Source organism: Manihot esculenta, chromosome 2, assembly GCF_001659605.2.
Source record: "Manihot esculenta cultivar AM560-2 chromosome 2, M.esculenta_v8, whole genome shotgun sequence".
Lineage (NCBI taxonomy): Eukaryota > Viridiplantae > Streptophyta > Magnoliopsida > Malpighiales > Euphorbiaceae > Manihot > Manihot esculenta.
Genome location: NC_035162.2, coordinates 5,216,158 through 5,235,975, shown reverse-complemented (window position 1 = coordinate 5,235,975; position 19,818 = coordinate 5,216,158). Strand labels below are relative to the sequence as shown.

The window sequence follows — 19,818 nt, the reverse complement described above, 5'->3', positions numbered from 1 at the left end:
CTTTTCCGAGTATTTGTAACCCTTGATCGTGGCCCGCATATGCTAATCAAAATTCATTTCTTAAATTTAGATGACTTAAATTTTGGCATTAATATTGTTAGAGCTCTATAATTCTGATTTCTGAAAAATTGTTGGTGGTGTTGTCTGGAACACGAGGAAGCATCCTAATAGATACATTATTACTATGAATGCTGGGTCAAATATTAGTCTAACGGAACATGTATGTAACTGAGTTTATAGAGCTGAATATACCTGGAGCTTTTTGATCGGTAGCTTTAGTTGCTAAGAGGAGACATGGCAAATATGACTGTTAGATTTTGAATGTACTCTGATATGCCATAAAAGCTCTCAGATTGAGAAAAAAAAAAATTCCACCCTCTTATTAGAGTCACGTAAATTCTGCAATGCTTTATTGTAATGCCAGCATGGCAGCCTTTCATTTTCAGTTGCCTCCTTTCTCACTCCAAAAATGATGATGCAAGGTGATAACAGCACTATGGTTTGCAGGTGTAGCTTAGAAATTTTCTCTTTTTTTCCCTGAATCTTGGTACCTTTCATATACATCAACTCGCATTGTTTGTATGGTTTCAATAATAATGGGCCTGGCTATTGATTGATTCTATTGTAATTTATGCATTTGATTTTCAGATGATGAAAGTTGGTTGTTTCTGCAGGGAAAACCAGGTTTCCCTTGCCTTTTAGTTTCTGTCCCTGTACCAGTATATATGGGAACAAGCAAATTTTTTAAAGAAACATCAAAATAAATCAATTCAAGGGAAAAGGAGTCCATAGAAGAGGAAAATGGAATAATTTTGACCATGAAGAATCTTTAGGGAATTCATTTTCTGTTGATACTGTTTACCACATACTCTGTCCTTCAAGAAAAATTGGGGGTGTTATCGGAAAGGCTGGAAGTATAGTTGAAGCCTTACGGGAAGAGACACAGGACAAGACTAAAGTTGCTGATTCAGTTCCTGGTTCAGATGAAAGAGTAATTACTATTTATAGTTCTCCTGAAAAGGTTTTAAGGAATCAGAATAATGATGAGGATTCAACCACAGGGAATGAACAGGAGACCGTGGAGCGTCTTTGTGCTGCTCAGGATGCTCTTTTGAAAGTTCATGAAAGGATTGTTGAGGAAGGTCTTTCTGGCAGGATGGCACCTGATTATGATAATGAAAACATAGTTGTCACAGCTCGGCTTTTAGTTCCCAACAATATGGTTGGATGTCTTTTGGGCAAACGTGGAGATTGCAAAGTGAGACTGGTGGAAGCATTCGTGTTCTTCCTGGTTGTGCTATGAGCACTGATGAATTGGTTCAGGTAACATCTCTAGCCTCTTCACGTCTTTTAGTTTTGCTAGAATTGGGCTCATGGCACTTTTGTGGACCTGCTTCACTTTTTTCAATGCAACTATACAATGGTGACTATATAAAAATTTATTTGTCTATAGAAGAGCTTGAGTTGGTAAAATTTTAAAAATGTTTAAGTACTCTTTACACACTATCATTATTTCTTGTATTATAAATAGATTTATTATTTTAAGAATTTATTTAATTCTCATAAGAAATTTAATTTATGGGTAAGATATACTATAGTCTTTGTATTTTAGTGAAATCTACACATTAGTCCCTGTATTTTTAGAAGTCGGCTATTTAGTCTTTGTAATTTTATAAAACAGCAAATTAGTGCTTGTAAAGCAGGATTTTTTTATTCCATTCACAATTTAGTCTCTATAATTTCATACACTCCAACATTTTAGTCCCTGTAGTTTAAATACACACAACAAACTAGTCCTTAAATGAAAATACAAAATTGATGATTTAACTGTATATGTCATGGTAGGGATTAGTCTTTATATGTATATAATGCGGAGTAATTAGCCTTGTATTTTATGGCAAACTTAGTATGGATTTAATTTTTGCTGTCAACATCCGTTGGAGACCCATAATAATTTTTCAAAAAGAAAATTTCGAGACGCATAACTTTTAAAAGTGTGACGAGAGCCGCAGGTCTGTCACAAAATTCGAGGCGAAAATTTCATCATTTAGAGGGACAATTTTACAATTTTATTACTTTTTTAGATTTTTTCGTTATTTTTCATATTAGGGTTTTTTTTTAAATTATAAATAGTCATTTTCTTGGCTGTTTGAGACACTTTTCAATTTTCGAGAATTTAATAAAAAATTTTGGTTTCTAATATTTGGTTTTTTGAATTTTGTGTTAATAAAATGTTATTGGTTAAAATTTCTGACGGAGCCTAAACAGTCCTTTTTGAGTTGGTATCAGAGTGAAGTTCATCTATGGGCGACAACCAAGAGGCGCGACTCGTTGCAATTGAGGCATGCTTGGCAAAATTGAGGGAGATGATCTGACAGGTAGCCCTACAACGAGGTAACAACCAACCTGCCGTAGCCGAATGCCCACAGCCAGTTCTAAATCCTGTGGTCGTAAATCCCCAACGAGATTATCACGAAAATTACAAGATAAAAATAGACCTTCAAAAATTTTCTGGTTTGTTGAATGTAGAATCTGTCCTTGATTGGTTCGTGGAGGTTGATCGGTTTTTCGAAGTTATGAACGTGGAGGAGGATCGAAAGATTGCGATTGTGACTTATAAATTAAAGGGTGATACAACAGCATGGTAGAATTCTGTTCAAAATGAACACTATCGAGGGAGACTGGAACCTATACAAAATTGGCTGTTAATGAAGCAGATGATTGAACAGCGGTTCTTGCCTAGTGATCATACTCAAGTTTTGTGTAACTGGTATCGTGATTGTATTCAAAAGAGTCGAAAGATGGATGAATATATAGAGGAGTTTTTGCGGTTGCAGGCGAGGTGTGATAAGTGTGAGAACGAAGCCCAACAGGTTGCTCATTATCAAAGAGCGCTGAATCACAAAATTCGTTGTATGATAGGAGTAGTTGCGATTTTTACTTTGGTAGATGCCATTGAGATGGCGAAAAGAGCGGAAGTACGTGTTGAATGGCAGCCTCGATATCTGTCTAATTGGAATTTTAATTACAAAAATTTTCGTTTGGCAGGAACTCAGCAGTATAAAGGTAATTACAATAGACAACTTTTTAAGGTTGTAAATTCTGATAATCATCAGAATACTGTGGAAGAAAGGAGAGACAGTAAGGGAAAGATAGTCGTCAATACAACAAATAAAGGAGGAAAAACCAATTCTTATCAGAAATTAATCAGAGACATATGTTATCGCTGCAGGCAATCTAGATAAATTGAATAATTGTCTAGAATGCAGGGAAGTTAATAATGATTGTTGGCATGTCAATATGGTTGAGAAGGTGGTTGAATCTGAAGAGGAAGTGGATAAAGATGCTGGGTCTATTGCTTGTTCTAAAAATGGGGAGGTCATCTATGTGGTGAAGAAAATTTTATACTCAACGAAACAGGAGGATGAGACGCAAAGAAGAAAGATTTTCCAGGTGAAGTATCGAGTGAGAAAAGCAATTTGCTGGCTAATTATAAATAGCTGCAGTTGTGAGAATCTGATAGCTAAGCAATTGGTGGATAAATTGCAGTTGTATATGCAGCCTCACCTTTTGCCATACAAAGTTGGGTGGATTAAGGAAGATCCGAAATTGAAGTTAACAGAATCTGCAGCGTGTCTATTTCGATTGGTAAATTTTACACTAAATCTGATAATTGTGATGTTGTGAATATGGATTACTGTGAAATTTTATTAAGCAGTCATTGGTAGTTTGATGTTGATGCATTGCATAAGGGGAAAGAGAATTCATACATGTTTATATAGAATTGGAAGAAGATTATTATTTTGCCTTTTGGTTTTATGAAATATTTTAAAGTGGAAGGGAAAACTGCTGTTACTGTTTCTGCGAGAGTGCAAAAGCTATCAAGTACAGTTGAGAAGTCTGGAGGTACACTGGCTTTTTGGTGAGAACAAAAATAGAAGTGCAGGATGCACCATTTTTATCACCACCTGTCAAAGAGCTTGTAGAAATATAATAATTGTTATTATCTCACAATAGAGATTACAATCTATTTATACATGAGAGACAGTATCTAAACAGGAAGGAAAATCAAGCCTATGATTATACAATCCCTAAAATTAAGCAGCTGACCCATCTATCAATATTTACTTCCTATATTAACATATTTACTTTCTATAACTTATAACACTCCCCCTCAAGTTGGATCATAAATGTTAATCATGCCCAACTTGTTACATATATAATCAACTCGAGTCCCATTCAGAGCTTTAGTGAAAATATCTCCTAATTGTTCTCCAGTTCGGATATGTCCTGTTGATATTATCTTTTGTTGGACCTTTTCACGAATAAAATGACAATCAATCTCGATATGTTTAGTCCTCTCGTGAAATACTGGGTTGGAGGCAATGTGGATAGCTGCTTGATTATCACACCACAACTTAGCAGGCACCGAATTTGTGAACCCAACTTCTTCCAACAGTTGACGTACCCACAAGATTTCACAAATGGCTTGTGCCATGGCTCGATATTTAGATTCAGCACTAGAACGGGAGACCACATTTTGCTTCTTACTTTTCCATGAGACCAAGTTACTTCCCACAAAAACACAATACCCAGTAGTTAACCTCCTATCAACTTTCGAGCCTGCCCAATCAGCATCAGAAAAGCATTCAATATTTGAGTGCCCATGGTTGCCATAGAATAGGCCTCACCCTGGGCTCCTTTAAGGTAACAAAGAATCTGGCCCAGAGCATCCCACTGGGCAACAGTAGGAGAAGACATAAACTGACTTACCACACTCACTGAATATGCAATATCAGGACGAGTCACCGTCAAATAATTCAGCTTGCCAACTAATCTTCTATACCTTCCAGGATCTGCAAATGGCTCACTGTCTTCTGTGGTAAGTTAAGGTTAGGGGTCATTGGGGCACTACAAGGCTTAGCACCCAATTTTCCTGTTTCTGCCAACAAATCAAGAACATATTTTCTTTGAGATAAGAAGATGCCTTTCTTACACCGCATAATTTCGATTCCTAAGAAATATTTCAAGGAACCCAAATCCTTTGTATGAAACTGTGTTTTAAGAAATTCTTTTAGGGATGTGATGCCAGCAATGTCACTTCCTGTAATAATGATATCATCCACATATACTACAAGCAGAATTACTCCATTATCAGAATTTCTATAAAACACTGAGTGATCACGCTTACTCATCTTCATTCCAAACTGTTGGACCACCTCACTAAACCTGCTAAACCATGCCCGAGGACTCTGTTTCAAGCTATAAAGCGATTTTCGAAGTTTACAAACCTTACCTGACTCTCCCTGAGCAACAAAACCAAGTGGTTGCTCAATATAAACCTCCTCCTGAAGATCACCATGAAGAAAAACATTTTTAATATCCAATTGATGCAAAGGCCAATCATGAGTAGCCGCCAAGGAAATAAACAATCGGACATATGCGAGCTTGGCAACTGGAGAGAATGTATCAGAATAGTCAACTCCATAAGTTTGTGCATAACCTTTGGCCACTAAACGGGCCTTGAGGCGAGCAATAGATCCATCAGGGTTTACTTTCACTGCAAACACCCATTTGCACCCAATAGCCCGCTTTCCTGGGGGCAAGGACATTAACTCCCAAGTACCATTAGTGTCAAGGGCCATCATTTCCTCTTCCATTGCAGCACGCCAACCAGGATGTGACAAAGTCTCAATAACAGTTTTGGGAATTGAAATAAAATCTAAAGCAGTGACAAAACAACGAGAAGAGGAGGATAATTGATCATAAGAGACACAAGATGAAATAGGATAAGTGCAAGTACGTTTACCTTTGCGAAGAGTAATGGGTAAATCCAAATCAGACAGTGAAGGATTAGTGGGAGCAAGATCAGTCGACGAAGAAGCAGGTAGCGGAACAGAGTCAGAGTCACATGAAAGATGGGAGGGCGACCTGGCACATGAGCGAAAGGTGTAGGAGTAGTCTGAGGAGACAGAGAGCGAACAGTGTATAACAAGAGGTCATCTTCCTCCTCCTAGGTGTTATAAACAGATGATGGCGGAAAAAACGGAGTGGACTCAAAGAATGTTACATCCGCAGACACAAGATACCGATTCAGATCAGGAGAAAAATAACGATACCTTTTCTGATGTCGAGAGTAGCCAAGGAAGACATTTGAGTGATTTGGGATCCAATTTAGTAACCTGTGGACGAACATCACGAACAAAATAAGTACAACCAAAGATGCGTGGCTCAATAGAAAACAAAGATTTAGTGGGAAACAAAATGTTATAAGAGATATCATCATGAAGGATGGAGGAAGGCATGCGATTGATCAAAAAACAAGTAGTGGATACAGCATCAGCCCAAAAACATTTAGGTACCTTCATTTGGAATAAGAGAGTTCTGGCTATTTCAAGAAGATGTCGATTTTTTTCTTTCAGCAACTCCATTTTGTGAAGGAGTGGCAACACAAGAGGACTAATGAAGAATCCATTTTTGTAACAAATAAGATTGAAATTCCCCAGAGAGATACTCTTTAGCAATATCACTTTGTAATATACGGATGGAAGTATTGAATTGGGTTTGGATTTCAGCATAAAATGCACAAAAAATAGAAAATAATTCTGAACGACTCTTCATTAAAAATAACCAAGTAGTATGAGAGAAATCATCAACAAAAGTAACAAAATACTTAAAGCCAGACTTAGACACAACAGGACAAGGACCTCAAACATCTGAATGGACTAATTCAAAGGGGGACGAAGCTCGTTTATTAACTCGAGTCAATGTAGATAAACGATGATATTTGGCAAATTGACAAGACTCACAATCTAGAATAGACAAAGAATGAAACTGTGAGTATAACTTCTTCAAAGCCGAGAGAGAAGGATGCCCCAAACGACAATGAACATCAAAAGGTGTTAAACGCGTGGAGCATACCAAAGATCGAGGAGATCGAGATAGTTGCTGATCCAAGACGTAAAGACCCTCTGACTCACTCCCTCTACCAATAATCTGCTTCGTCGAAAGATCCTGAAAAACACAGTGATCAGGAAAGAATGAGACACAACAATTCAATGCACGAGTGAGTTTACTCACGGAAAGCAAATTAAATGCGAACTTAGGGGGACATAACACAGAGGATACAGAAAGAGAAGGAGTTAAATTGACATGACCAGAACCCATGACAGAAGATTTAGTGCCATAGCAAGAGTAACATAAGAAGGCGATGGATGAGACTCAAGATTGGACAAAAGGGTAGAATTACCTGACATATGATCGATAGCACCAGAATCAATATTGCTCTTGCTCAAGCATAATTTGCAACAGTTCTATCCACAGCTCTACAAAGATGTTACCCTTTGTAGTTGTACAGGAGAATACCAGCGCATACAGTTGATCTTATTGCCCTTCCTACAGGTTTTCATAACAGTATTGCAGCAAATAACTTAGCATATTAGTATGTAGACGTTTTCAAAGAGGTACAACCATACCTTGCGGAAGCCAATGACAAGTATAAAGTTGCGGCCTATAAACATAGGCGTTTCAAGTCCTTCAATGTAGGTGATCAAGTTATTGGTGTATTTGCGCAAGGAACATGGTGGAGGACAAAAAAAGTTTGACTTAAAGAAAATTGGTCTATTTTGGATTATTCAGAAGATTAATGAAAATGCCTATGTTGTTGACCTCATAGGTTATATGAAAATTTTCAAAACGTTTACCGTAGCGGATCTATTTCAGTACTAGTACTTGCTGATGACAACTCGAGGTTGAGTTCTTTATGAGTGGAAGGGAATGATGCGGAGCAATTAGTCTTGAATTTTATGAAAGACTTGGGTCAGACTTAATTTCTGTTGCCGACATTCATTGGAGGTTTACAATAGCTTTTCGGAAAGAAAATTTCGAGATTCATTACTTTCAAAAGTGTGACAAGGGTCGTAGGCCTGTCACAAAGTTCAAGGCGAAAATTCATCATTTAAGAGGTTAATTTTGCAATTTTATTATTTTTAAAGATTTTTTCACACTTTTTTAGGTTAGGATTTTTTCTATTATAAGTAGCCATTTTCTCGACTGTTTGAGACACTTTTCAATTTTCGAGAATTTAATAAGAAATTTCGGCTTCTAACCTTTCATTTTTTGAATTTCGTCTTAACCAAACGTTATTGGTTAAAACTCTTGACAGAGTCTGAACAGTTCTATTTTAACAAAGTAAACTATATAAACTAAATTCTAATTTACTTTTAATTTATTGTAAGTCAGTTGAACTTATCGTTGAATTTTATTTGGAATTTCTGATCAAACTTACCAATTTTGATATATTTTATGCAATTTATTAAATGTGTATTAATTCAATGCTACTTTAGTCCTTGCTAATATTGACTCTTGATGCTCCCCTTTATCTGGTTCAATGTGATTGGTTTTACATGAGTTTTTTCTTTTGGGATTTTTTGAACACTACCAAAGTAAATGTTAAATTGATTTGCAGTAGGTGCATTTCTAATCATTGAGGGCTTTGTATCCCTTTATGAGTTCATATACAAAAGACTCATGTCTACTAAGGATGTTGGAGAAGGTATCATGTTACGCTGACTGGAATAGACATGGGGAAATTTGCTCACTCATTTTTGCTTATTTCCAGTTGTGCTGTTCTATTGGGGGGGTATTGATCTCACTTGATGTTCCTTTAACGCTTGGAGTAAGGTTAATAAGTTGGCGTGGTAGGATTGAGAACTCGCATTTATACTTTGCTTGAGATGAGAGGCTCTGGAATGCTGTCCCCAAATTAGAGAATTTGACTCTCATTTAAGGGTTGTGGTCTCTTGTATTCGCAGGTAAGCGTCTTACATCAGTCCATCCTTTCATGTGACAACCTTTCCTTGGAAGTAATGATTGCTTAGATAGTCTGTCAGCTACTTGGCAGCTTGTGAGCCAATTTGGGATTTCGGGCTGTGCCTTCTGGAGACTACTTGCCAATGGTCTGGGTCTCTATAATGAGAACAACTTATGATTTATATATGTATGGGGTCGGGCTGCTGATTCCAGCCATGCCATTTTGTACATTAGCATCATGTGGAACTAAGTTGATCCTCAGGGTTTGGGTTTTTTCTCTGTTACAGTTTATGCCGTAAATTCTTGGTCTCTGTATATCTCTCTTCTGTTTCGACCACTGCTCCTTTAGTAGTTCCAGTGTTTTAGCTTCTATAGAGAAAGATCTTACTTTTGAAACCTCTAATGCTGACTACAGTAAAACACAATTAAAGAAGAGCTTTTCAACTGTTACCTTCAGAAGTTTGTACTTAATCACTTGAGACAGGATATTGAAATACTCTTTCCCAGGACTGTAAGCAAATTGGCACTGCTTTTCTATACAAAATAGGGCCAAGAATTGGGATACCAAGAACACTTAAAAAATTATCCTCAGGCTATTAGCATTCATGGGATTCTTTTGTACTTATGCCAATAATTGAATAAGATAGTACCATTAGAACCCATATAAGAGTGCTGTAAGGCGAAGAAACTACATATGTGATCTGAAAGTGATGAACTGAATTTGATATGATCCTGTCGCAATGGAGTATGGTGTTTTTGACCCTATGATTAAGTGGACATGTGAATGTTATTTGGCTTTCACAGGGCTTTTGGAATTGCCATTTTTATTCTTTCGACTGTTTTTCAAAGCAAATACTGGATTTCTTACTTGATCTTCACCTTGTGAATCAGCATGGTGGACTGCATGTCCTCTTGTTAAGACAGGCTTCCCTGGCTGTTAGCTTGGTTCTTATGAGCTACTGGAACAGGTGCTGGTGTGATATTTAAGAGTCGAAGACGGGATGACCATTTTCCCAACTGTGCTGACGTGATCTGTTTGGCTGATGCACCATGTATTGGATGGAATTTTCTAAGCTCAGGTTTGAGAGACATGTCCCCATATGTGAACACATTGGGAAGATCCAAGCATACCTTGATTAAGATGGTGGATGCAAAGGATGGACCAGACATACAGAAGAGGTGGGTGGAGTGACCTTTGCTCACTACATTATTATAGAGGGTGCAGGAAATTGATCTATTGTTAGGAAAATAAGAGTAGTTCTGAAGGACCGATTGTATTATGTGGTATGCATTTGATCTCTCTTTTCCTTTACCATCTTCTTTTTTCCCTCATTGTTTCTATTTTCAGTTTGATGCTTTGTGGAAGAAACATTAGATATTTCCTGATAGTTTGGGGATAAATTACCTTGCTTTCAGGTTCTGAATTCCTTCTATGACCAATATCAGTTTTGGGATAAATTACCTTGTTTTCAGGCTCTTAATTCCTTCTATGGCCAATATCAGTAGTGTGGACTTTTAAGTAGGGTTAACCCTGCCAGGTTGTTAGATATGCTAATTGTTACAAAGTTGCAATAGTGCGTCCTGGGCCTTAATTAAAGTTTAATTTGGATTCTCATCAAGCTGGAGTAGTTTGGTGAATAATGGGGTTTTCACTGAATTTGGTCGACCAACAATTTTGAATGATTGCATTTGCTTGCTTGTTTTAAACAATTGTATGAACACACGTTCTCTTCTGAAAGTGTAGTGCACAAATACATGTAAATATAAATGTGATTGCCACAATAATGGAGCAGATGCTTTATGATGTTCTATGGAACTGTAGTTATGCTTTCATGTGATAATTCTAGGTTCAAGTTGCATTCCGATCTCAATGCTTCTTTAATCTGTTAGGAACTTGTCCTGAAAGAAAAATGTGATTCTCCTGCGAGCCCAACAAAAGTGTAATTTTGGACAATATGTTTCAGATATCTACAAAACTAGATGTGGCAAAGAGGGCTCTCTATGAAATATCTACTCTATTGCATCTAAATCCCCGAAAAGACAAACCTCCAAGTTTGCCTATGTCTTACAATGGTCAAAATTTTCATCCTCCTGGTGGTCCCATACCAAACACTTGTCCACCTGGCAATCCATTGTGGCCTCACCGGAACTATTCTTCCCAAAATTTGTCTCTCATGCCATGGATGGGGGGATGTGGGATTCAGCCCACAAGATTTGGGCCTGGTGGTTCTAATGGTGCTCCTCCAGGACATGGTGGTGAACCTTCAGATGAGTTTTCTATGAAAATTTTGAGCTCTGCATGGAAAATTGGTGGGGTAATTGGCAAGGGAGGCTCCAATGTAAAACTGGTTCAGCAGGCGACAGGCACTAGCATTCATGTTGAGGATGCTTCTGAAGAGTCGGATGAACGTGTGATTTGGGTCTCTGCTTTTGAGGTCTGCCTGGTTTTTAAATGTTATAACTTCTTTGCTTGCTAATTATCCTAAGATTGTTGTGCTGCTATGCTACTAAAGTATTTGCTGATATTTTTTCAGGCTCTACGGAAACCAAGATCACAAACGATTGATGCAGTTCTTCAGCTTCAGAATAAAACACGTGAATACTTTGAGAAAAGTACAATAACTACAAGGCGTCTTGTTTCTTGAGTAAGGTTGGCTGTATCCTTGGACAAGGAGGTCAAGTTATCAATGAAATGAGGAGGAGACCCCAGGCACATATTTTTTTTTGCTCCAAGGATGATAAGCTTAAGTGGGTGGCTGAAGATGAAGAGCTTGTACAGGTGAAATGGTCATATGAATCATTTTATAGTTTATATGTATTGCTAATTTTTCAATGGTGATGTTTTGATCATTATTTTGTTTCCTGGTCATCATTTGCAGTTTGATCTTATCATTACATTTGGTTATTTAATACTTCAGATATCTGGGAATTTCACTGTTGCCAAAGATGCTTTGGTAGAGATTGCGTCAAGGCTAAGAGTAAGAACACTGCCAGATGCAAATGCTGGAGCAGAACCTGGGCCTGCACAAAGCTTGTCAGGTAGAGGGCCCCCACCTTCTGGTACAATGGGAGCTAGTAATTCTTCTGGATATGAGCCTATCAGGGTAAACATTTTTTCCCTCTCTCATTTTAGCCAACTTCTGCTAAAGTGATTGCTTAGTGTTATTCTGGTAAAGTACACTCTCTGAGTTTGTACTTTGTAGTTATCTTATAAGTTTAGATAAAATTTTGTTATTCTATTGCAAGGTGTGTTTTGATCATGTCAGTCATTCTTATGCTTTTATGCAGGATGTTGGACACAAGTACGGACCTCAAAATTATCCAGTTCCTCCAGCTGCTATTGGGTACTGTTGCTATTATAACTTGTATGCTGACCGTGTATCTGAATACTGTGACCAAGTTGTTTTCCGTCTTCAATTTCTGATACCCCAAACTGAACAGTGCTTTGGACGCTAATATTTCAAATAATGAAGTCAATTCTTTTTTAGGGGTTGGGACGATTTCAAACTTTGGTGAGGTAAGCCACTAAAAGATTCAGTCTCTGTTGTGATGGGGATGGAAGAGGAAATATCATAATCAGTTGGAAATAAAAAGAACTTGGAGTTAAGCTACTGATGTTCTGAATGTAACCCTAATTATATCTGCCAGAGAATGTCTGGAAGTCCCAAGATGAAAATTTCCTGAAATTACAGTTTTAGAGTCTATTTGGTTTAGTTGTTAGTGACAGTTTATTTTAATTAGTTTAATATATTGTAGATTTTTTTATTAACCAAATAGCTATGAGGTGCTCTCCAATAATGGAAACAAACACCCGCAGTCAAGTTTGTTGCTGGAAGATTGGGATTTGTGCTCTCCAATAATGGAAACAAACACCGACAGTCAAATTTGTTGCTGGAAGATTGAGATTTTGGATTTATGATGAAGATGTTATATTGGTTTATTTATTTGTTTAGTGCAAAGTAATGTCATTGCACTGTTGTGAGTAGTTAATGACTTGTAATTACCTTGTGCTCCAATTTAAATACCATAATCCCTTTTGCTCATATATTAGAAAAGAAGGTTGAGAAGTAATTGCTCCATTACCGGGCTTTCAACATAATGTGAAACAAAATTGAATCATTTGATGAAATTGGCCCATATTAAAAGGAATTTCAGAGTATATCTGGAACTTTAATTATTTGATGCTATGTTTGGATATCAAAATTTAGAATTATTAGCTTTAATTGTAATATAGGCTATGGATAAATTATGGATTTCAAAAAATACCATATTACTTAATAAGGATCTTTTAAAGTAGATTTTAAATAACATTATTTTATAATTCATTTCGAATCACATTGAATGAAATGCTCTCTATGTTATGGACCTGACCTAAAGTATATTCATGACTCTAATAAAAAAACAAAATATATAACTTTATCAAGTTCAAATCTCATATTTCAAATTCTCCATCCATCCAAACATAAGGCATATCGTATTATAGACATTATTTGAAATTTTTGTTTGTTGCAAGGTTGTGATAGCATTTTCTTTCAATTTTAGGTTGCTGGAATAAGCATAAAGCTTGAAGATCCTCTGGCTGGTGGCCCTGAAAACATTGTTGAATTCCATGGATCTTCTGAGCATCTGAATGCTACACATAATTATCTTCTAACCCTTGTTTCTTCTTCTTCTTCTGGACAGAACAGGAATACCCAACAAGGTTCCTACCAAAACAATATGACTGCACAGAAAAGCTCCTATCAGAATGTGAATGCTCAGCTGAGTACCTATCAAAACAAGAATGCTCAGAATAGCCCCTATCAGAACATAAATGTGCAGGAAAGCTCCTATTCTCCAACTCAGCAAGTTGTCTATACCAACAACAATTCTCCAGAGTCTACCTACCAAAACATTAATGCACAGCAGGGCATTTATCAGTACTGAGTATTGACTGCATTTTCTGAAATTTTTGTATTATAGTTTGCTATCAGTTTCTTAAACAACTGGTTGATCAGCCTACCACAGGACAGGATAAAGTAGACATCGTTCTATTGCGTTGTCTTGTGCATTTTCAAGCAGTGAAGAAAAATTTTTGCTGTGATGCTTGTGCAAATTGTAAACAATCTTCTCGGAGTATGGGAACGTACAAGATAGTTCTAATATTAGATCTCTGTGTGGAGTGTGATGTTATTGTTGTTTTTCATGACTGAATCACTAACGTCTGATTGGGAATTAGAATCTGTTGGAATTGTAATTATTATTTATTATTTTAATTTTTCTTTCTGTATTAAGTTTAGCTGTGCAAAAGTTTCCTGAGATAATTCTGTTTTGATGGATCTTTTATTGTTTCTTGACAAATTAAATTCATGTACTTCTCTTTATTTTTATTGTTATTATCATTTATTTATTTATTTATTTGTCTTTGCATGTTTATGTTACTGGATGAATGAAAGCTTTCTCATGGATTTTGTTCGATTCTTAACGTGTTTCAGAAGGGAATGTCTTGAATCAGGCAACAATCATTATTTCATTAAACAGTTTACAGCAAAAAGAACTAAAGCAGCAGACTGTTATGGCGCTGATTCATAGTGGATAAACTTTGGTGTCCACCATTGATGACTTCACATCAGACCGAAGTAAGTAATACTCGACCTATGATCTAGTTTGAGGGATCTATTAAAGTTTCTTATATGATTGAAGGTTGGCAGATTTGTTTTTGTAGTTGGTTTTTATTTATTGTCTTATCCACAGTTGTGTATTTAATTATACAGTAAAGCAACAGAAGATGTGATGTTTAACCCCATAATTTGGAAGCACAAAACAATGTACCATCTCTAGCAATAAGGTTAGAATGTATTTCTAAATTTAGAAGTATATGCTGTAATTGAGTATGTTTATGTATTATCTGCAACTTAGTGGCAATCCTGAGAAACATCTGGTAGCAATTGGTACGGTGAATGATAACTTGTGGTGGACTTGAATGTCAAATGACATTTCATTTGTACTGAATGGCACACTTACTGTGCTTAATTTGTGGGGCACTCAAAGGGAAAGGATAAGGCTAATTATAAGTACCAATGCCTATTATGAGCAACTAGAAAGAGTCACGTAGATGTTCATTTCCTAACTTAAAGATTAAAGAACAAGTGCATCAACAACTTGGCCACTTTTTAGAGGAAATTGGGGTTGACTTCTGTTGAAAAATTCCATGTTTGAATGTTTGTCATCCAATATAGTCCCCCAATAGAGACACTTTGTGTTATCCACAAACAGCTGGGTTATATACATCTTGTCAATACAAAGTAGTACATCTAATCCCTACATCACCACAGGAAGCATCACCATCCCATGTTTTTGATTGATACTTGAACATTTGTAAATTCAGTGCCCCCATAACACCATGCAATCAAATTTGTCTGCATAAAGTAGTTTCAAAATTTTGTTTATCCAATTCCCCACTTGTCCAAGGTATTTGAGTGCCCATCACCAACTCAAATTGACAGGCCAATTTGTATATGGCAAGTGTTACCAACTGTAGAGGTGATAGTGCTGTCAGCATTTCACTTTGGATTCACTTGAAAACTTTCCAGGGGCATCATTCAGTGTGATCAAGTCTGTGGGAGTCATGGATATGGTTAACGAGCATAGGAACTCTAATCCACGTGCTTTTTCCCTTGGGTTAATCTTTTGCAGGGGAAAAAAATGCAAGTTCTAGAAAAGTAAAAAGCAACAGAGCGGATCGTATTTCTGTTGTGGGCTTTTTCACTGACATGCAAGTTTTTAGATATAGGTGTTTGGGGGCTTGCTATAAGAATCTTGGCCGTAGATTGGACTTATGATATTCTTTTTTTTTTCCCTGTAATAAAATTGGTTTTGGCTTATTAGGAAAAAATAAAATATCATGTTTGGTTCTTCTTGCTACCTGATGACATATTTTTGAGGTAAAACGGTAATGGAATGTGTATGAAATAAGAATTTAGTAAAAGTGTGAGTAAGGAATTTATTTCATTATATTCCATCACGTTCAATTACAGTGTAAAGATAGTGCATTTAGAGTGATTAGTACATATCAATATATCCTGGGTGCTCTCTATGTACATTCTCTGTCTTGGCTTTCATTTTATAGAATCAAATGATGAATGGCATTTTTTGAATTTTCATCCATCAGGAACTATTTTATATCACGTCTTTCATTCGTACAAGGAATTTGGAATTATCCTTGTACCAGAAGGATTCACTAAATCACCAGGGAAAGGTGCATATGTTATCCACACATTGCACAAAAGGAATGAACCGGTTGATGAAGATAAAGCTTCACAAAGGTATGGATACTGGGGAATGAGGCATTCATTTGTAGCCACTAGAAATATGAGTGATCTCTATACTGCACTAGAAAGTAAGAGTTGTTACCAGAAAATGCAATCATAGTCATCATCACCTGCAATACAAAATGAGAAGGGAGTGAAATCCCTGTCAATGTGCTTTCTATGAAGCCTCATTCTCTAGTAACAGTGCGTTTTTGACTCTTCTGGAATGAAAAAACCTAGTGCTCCTCCTCAGTCCTCACCCATCAAGTTTTCACTATGCAGGCTCATGGTCACCTTTTCCTCGCACGCTATCCACGTTAATAATGAAGTATGGAATCTAGAATCTTCTTTTGCTTTAATTATTTTTTTAAAATGCAAAATATAGATAAGGCTATTGTGGATGAAACCTTTCTAACCAAATGCTATAGCCTCAAATTATGAAAACAAATATCTTGGATGCTAAAATAGGTAATAGGCGGCATTAGATAAATGACAGGTTATTTTCATCTATAAGCATTGAACTTATTACTAAAGCTACATGTAGGCATTGTCTACGATGTTTGTTTTCTCACTTCTGGGGTCTCTTACTGCTATTGAAACTGCTGTTGCTGTTGAGAAAATGATCTTGTTAAATGCTGTGAGGGTGAAAAACAATTAAAATTATATGTTTGTAAGTATAAAAGTAAAGAGATTTTCTTTATTTATTAGAAATCCCTCTGCTTTGATTGTTATGGCAATAAAATCACTTAAAACTAATAAATTGCAAGCAAATCTAGTAAAAAACTTTCGCACATTAAATATATTTTGCATACATAAAAATTTAGGAGATGAGAAGGGAAATATCAGCTTTCTTTCACATCTTTTATGTCGGTAAAATAAAGAAAAGGTGAAATGACATTATACATGTAGACTAATATTTTGCAGCTTTAATAAAATATAATATTGCGGATAAAAACTAATCCTGGAGATCTAGGAAAGCCATGAGCTAGCCTTGTGAATCGAGTGGCTAGCCTTGTCCGCCGAACTCCTCCCCCAGTCCCCATTCTGAAGTGAGTGGAATTCGATTCTAAATCTCTTTACATATGGAGTTCCACCCACCCATATCACGATCAACATGGAGGATTCATGTACATAAGCTAATAACATTTTATTGTCGTGGTAATCTTAAGTCACTTTGAAGAAGTCAAGGAACAATTCATGCTTAAGAGCCAAGGATATATGTATTTGCGTAACAATTTGTAAGATACCGGGGATGCCTATATATAAATCGAGTTCAGCTTAGCCACTATGCATAAAAGTAATATGTATATATAAGAAATCTCAAGGTTTAATATCATAATTAGTAAGTGAATATATTGCTCACATCGTCTATTAGGGTTTTTAAAGTGTGTTAGACTGTAATTAAGTGCCTGTTTGACATTATGGTTTAAAAATTTTTGTAATAAGATATTCTTTAACATGGCAAGTTGCATGATATGGCGCCAAATATTTGTACGTAGAGGCAAAGAACGAATAGTGAAAGGGGTTTGGTATAAATTGGTACACGTACAACAGAAAAGTCATGATAGAATGTCATACTGAAGATGTCGGCAAAGCTTCAACCATATTCTCTCTCTCTCTCTCTCTCTCTCTCTCTCTCAATTGGAAATCAAACTATTGTAATTGCTTCAAGTGGTCACCTTCCACTGCCTTCTCATTTTCAGCTATTGGTCTCTATCTATCTTCACAAATAATCTTTCACAACAACTTCTGTGAGAAAAAAAAAAAAAACCCAATTACAAAAAGTCGATATATTTGACCTTTCTGTTACAATTTAACTAATTTGAAGTCAAAAATTTTTTAAAAATTCAATTTAATTGATTTTTTTTATTGAATGGCTTATTTAAAATGAAAGAAATAAAAAAAAAAGGCATTATTTTATCATAAGTTTTCCTTTTAATATGATTAGAAATTATAAAAAAAAAATAAAGAGTTGTTAAGACTTGAATTATTGATTTTATTTTTACAAAGCAAGAACTCTATCACTATTATAATCATAATACAGTTCCTTGACCCTTGATAAAGAAAATCTTGCAGTGGTTGGGGCAGATATTGGTAGATCTTCATCAGTCAAAGAAGATCTAAACAATGTTTGCTCAACGTTAATTTTAAATATATTCATAGGATTTTATGAGAAGATCCTCTTGTATTTTGAATATCTTAAATTGTCTTGTCTGAAAACACTTAGAATGTGTTTATTATTAATTAAAGGAAGTGGGAGATATATAGTAGCTAAAACCTTACTTTTTCTTTAGTCTTGTAACTGATAATGGAATTCTTGTTTTCCACATTTGGTTGCTAACTTTAAGTCAATTAACATTTCTATCAAAATTTAAAAGAAGAAATTGGGTAATTTTTGGAACAACCAATGTTAAAATTGGAGACTTATTATTCATTCCCAATCTAATCACTTTTCCACATGCTAGAAATGACCTACGAAGAAAAAGAAGAATCCTAGAATAAAACTAACTTCAAAGAGATACATAATCAATTGCATTAATTTTGGTAGTTATATAATATATAGAATTTAATGAATCTAAAGGCACATGGCTCATATATTATGCAAAATGGCCTTCTTGTCAAGATTGAATGTCATTTTCAACTTATTCAAGTACAAACCATTTGGACTTGTTAGAAGGTTTTAATCAAGAAGTACACAAATTCCAAAAATGCATAGTTAAATTCTCCATTAGACGAACATATTGACATTTACCTAATCGGGTAGGTATTTAAATGGACCCCTCAATAGTTGATATCTAATTAGAGAAGTAAAAACTTAAATTAGTTTCAAGATGTTGATATCTAATCAAAGAAGTAAAAACTTAAATACGTTGTAGTTTTATTTCAATCAATCTTTCTGTACATTCTCAGATCTAGAAGTTTGGATTTATTAAGCGAAAGACATCAAGTAGATAAATATTTTTAGGGATAATTCTATGCATACTGTTTTTAGAGAGAGAATGATTCTTCCTTCTATTTTTTAATCTTCATTCTAATAGTATTTTAGTTGATAGTGTAAAAATATGGACAAATTTTTAATTTCTCACTTTATTTTAAAATTATTATATTATTTTGAAAAAATAAATTCAAATAATAACTAGAAATTAATATCATCAAGCAGAGACATATATGCTTTCTATAATTATTTTGGCTGCTCAAATATCTTAAGGTTAATAAATATAGTTAAAATAATGAATTTTTATTCATATTATTTTATTATTTTATGCATATTAAATATATATATATATTAGAAATAATTTGTGGGGTGAATGGAATATTTTAGTTAAGAATATAAAAAAGATTAATTATTAATAATTAAGGCGTTGTTAAGAGGAGAAAAGCTAATTCGCCCATGTGGGTACACACTAAATGTAAAAAATGCAAATAAAAGCTTTAGAATTGTGGTTTACATAAATGGGGAATAATTAATTAATTTCTAATAATAATAATAATAATAATAATAACTAGCACGTGTCATCACATAAAGTATGCAATAATGGCAAGGCACTTGAACCTGAATAATATTTAAAAAAAAAAAAATACAAGTATGTATGATAAACCTAAATCACCCTTTTTGAGAATAGGGACATTTGTCATTAAGCATCTACTAAAAAATTAAGCACTCATTAGTGTGATTAGAATTTAGAAAATCAATGGTGAGAAGATTATGTTTTGATAA

General features: G+C 35.3%; 1 pseudogene; it reads left to right on the top strand.

Moving 5' to 3' along the window:
- Window positions 1-748: 748 nt before the first annotated feature.
- On the top strand, window positions 749-14,114 carry LOC110609149 (annotated as a pseudogene).
- Window positions 14,115-19,818: the final 5,704 nt, after the last annotated feature.